Genomic DNA, 3,804 nt, shown 5'->3' on the forward strand with positions numbered 1-3,804 from the left:
GACTAAGCGACACTCGCAATAGCATCGATAATCGATAATCGCTTAATTGTCGTTTATCTACTGCCAGTCGACATTCGCAATAGGGGTGAATAATTTTGGCTAATTTTGGTTTTCGTTGTTTTCTTTGCTTGGTTTACTTTTCGCGCGTTTTCCAGTGAAACAAGATGGCGTAGAATCCGCTAAAAAATCGACTTTTCTCACTCTCTTGTTCTTACGTGATCTTGTGTCTTTCGTTCATGCCGTCCACATAGAACTTTGGCGTCGCGTTAGCGTTGGCGTCGCTTCAAAAGCTGACTATGAATACATGAATTCAAATGCAGCCGTCCACATAGCCAAAATTCGACAACGCTCACACCAACACAAAGCAAAAAGATGGCCAACTCTCAACTTTTCGCGCGCGTCGCTCGTCAGCTGTTGCGAATAAATAACATTATGTGAAATATTTTTCTTTTTAATCAAGTGCGGGCAAGAAATCTCGTTTTTAATGCAATTATTGACATGAAATATTAATTTATCTGTCGTTATGTTAATTTAGTGGCCCAAGCATTCACTACCAAGCGTTCATTGTAGCAAGCATATTTTTAACGTGCGTTCTGTCAAACCAACGCCAATGCCTAAGCCAACGCGAAAGTTCCATGTGGACCGGCCTTAAGGTTTTTTTCAAATCTCCAATTGGGTATCCCCAATAAACACCAAAAAAAATATTTCTCCAACCTTGGAGAAATTCATAGTTCTCAAGTTGATATCCAACATTATTCTCCAACTGATCTCTAACCGACGCGCAGATACGTAAAAAGCGATGGAGAAACGAACTTTTAATTATGAAGAAAAAAACTAAAGCTATATAAAGAGGAAAATCACCAACAAAAAGTAATAATCTTCAAAGTATAAATAATCTTGAAAGAAAATAAAACGCGAAGTGAATCAAGTGGTAAAATTACTGTTGGACTTTTTACTGTAAAGTGAGGTATTGTAATACGATAGTGATTAACTACACAATACAAAAGGAAAAATTAATATTAAAATTCCTCTATGTGGCATACATCAAAAAGGTATATAGTATTTTACTATTTCAATTTCAGTATTTCAATGATATGTTTGAAAGCAATTGGAAAATTATATTGGAGTTCAAGTTGAGAACTAGAATTTTTTAAATTTGAGAAACAGTAATTTCTTCATACAATAAAAAAAAACCTTTTTGTTGAGAACGCAATGATCCTCAGCTTGAGGTACTGTTGAGAAACAACGTTGGAGATTTGAGAAAACCCGTAGTTCTCTACTTAATTCCAGGTTGAGCTCAAACCTAAATGTTTAATGGGAATGTTGCCATTTCTGCGCAGGGTTGAAATTTTTGGAATTGCTTTCAGTATGTTTAAAATTTTACCGCCTTTGTTATTTTATTACCAGTAGCTTTGCAAGTAGCTCGAAAATGGGCTAGTAAAAAATTGGAATATATCAGTGGTATTCATCCAAACCGATAACTTTATCAAGCAGATAATCTTATAAGTTTACGCAGTCTGTTACATGAACGACCCACACTCTCTTTTCGTTTACACATGCGACAATAGTCGTGGTTTCTTTGGTTATAGAGCACAGTATCACTAACCTTATACTACTAGCACGAGGATAAAGAAATTATATAATTGTCTGTCGGCAAAATAATCGGGCGGCGTGCAGAAAGTGGTAGACAGTATGCTGCGTCTAATCTTCCGTAGACTCGGAGTAGACCTTCTTCGTCTAAGTAAGGCGCTAGCGGATGTAGGTAGCTATTCTTTGGCAGGGCAGTCTTCTTCCTTAGCAGATCGATCTCGTTTTGATAGGCTTGTTGTTGTACAATGCGGCATATTTACTTTTCAGCGGCAGTCAGTTCATCGGCTTGCAGTTCTTCTTTGCGTACTTCCCTCCTGGCATCCCTGACAAAACGCAATACCCAGGCCAGGACTCTAACTAGCGTCAGAAAGGAAGAAAATGTAGTAAAATTGATTAACGGCTCACCTGCGGTACAGAGAAGAAGCTTTCGACTAGTTAGTTCCTCGTTGGCACATTCGACGGATGACAGCATAATTTCTCGCGACCATTGTCCCTCTTGCTGATACAGAAACTCTGGTCCACGTAGCCAACGGGTGTTTATTGACGGCTCAGGTATCGGTACGGCACGTGTGGCATCATCTGCCACATTTAACGCTGTGGGTATCCAGCGCCACTGTTCCGCCGTCGTTGTTGACAGGATTTCCACAATCCTATGCGCCACGAATGGCTTATACGCTCGGGAGTGGGAATGTATCCAGATGATTACGGTCTGCGAATCGCTCCAAAAGGTTGTACTGTCACACTTCTTCTTCACACTACTTCTACCACGTAAATAGGCGATGGCGGCGTATGCGTCTGTACTAGCGTCGACAAAGATGTGCAGTTGGACGTTATCGGCACTTGGTAACATACTCGAATAAAACGAGGTACAGCGAATGAGTTCACATATTGAAATTTAGTCCACCAAGCCTTCCATTGCTTGGCTAGCGGATGCGGCAGTTGTTCATCCCACGTAATGTTTTGTTTCCACGTCGACTGAATCAACAATTTCGCATCAATTGTGATGTTTGCCAAAAAGCCGAAAGGATCGTAGATTGACGTTACGATACCTAGTAACTTTCTCTTCGTTGGAGGCCGTTCGCAACGCAGAATGTCTGCAGGTATTTTAAGAAATTTGAAGTGAAACTCGAAGGCATCGGAGGAAGTGTTCCAATACATGCCAAGTACCTTGTCGGCGGCCGCTCTTTTCTCCATATTGGCAACTGTTAACTGCATATCGTTCTCACTATTTAGTCTTGCTTGCAAAGATTTGTGGTTCGACACAAACTTTCGAAGCAGGAAACCAGCTTCGGCATTAATTCCAACTGCCTTATAGTTTTTTCGGCCTCTTTGACGTCTTGGAAACTGATCAGAAGGCCATCAACGTATGTTTTGTTGACAACGGCATCGACACCCTTTGGTCGCTGGGAAATGAATTTGCTGGCATTTGTATTTTTTACATATTCTGCGCAACACGGAGAACAGGCAGCGCCGAATATTATTGACGTCTTAATATAAACTCGTATTGGTTGGCTGGTGTCGCCATCTCTCCACAGAAAACGTTGTGAGTCTTGGTCTTCGAGTCTGATCCATTTTTTCATTTCCTCAATGTCGCCCGCAACCGCAACGACGCCTTGGAAAAATTTGAAAAGTATAAAGATAAGCGATTGAACCTTCTCTGGCCCCTTGAGTAGTACGCTGTTGAGTGACACGTTTGATGCCTCGCGTAACCTTTGCTAATATACTTCTCGATTTCTCTTTTGTAGCTTTTGGCGAATTGCATGACTCTTTTCAAGCGCGACTCGATGTTGAACAGACGCTTTTGTGCCATGTCGTAACTATCTGGTAGCTTTACGTCGTCTTTCCGCCACAAAAGACATACTTCGTAACGGAATCCATCGTACTTTGTGGTTTCTGCTAAGATTCTTTTGGCTCGGCTGTCGTCGTCGGATTCCAGGGTGGCGTTGACTGGTGATCTCACTACTAACGTATCACTTGCGATATAATCTTGCACCAACTGGTGTAGCTGCTTCATACGTGTAGCATCACTCAAGACGTGGTGGCCTGTGAACCCTGCAGTGGTCCGTATGCAACCTATCCCAAATTTGTTTCAGCGGCAATTGGTTGGTTGTGTCCGTCGTCCACGATATTACGCGCGACACCGAGAAATGAGTTGTCAAGTCCCAGTAGTAAGTCTGGCTTAACGTTGGAGTAGCTTGGCAGTGGCACGGTTTT

Source organism: Rhagoletis pomonella, unplaced genomic scaffold (assembly GCF_013731165.1).
Source record: "Rhagoletis pomonella isolate Grant_MI unplaced genomic scaffold, Rhpom_1.0 Rhpom_scaffold_00010, whole genome shotgun sequence".
Taxonomy (NCBI): Eukaryota; Metazoa; Arthropoda; class Insecta; order Diptera; family Tephritidae; genus Rhagoletis; species Rhagoletis pomonella.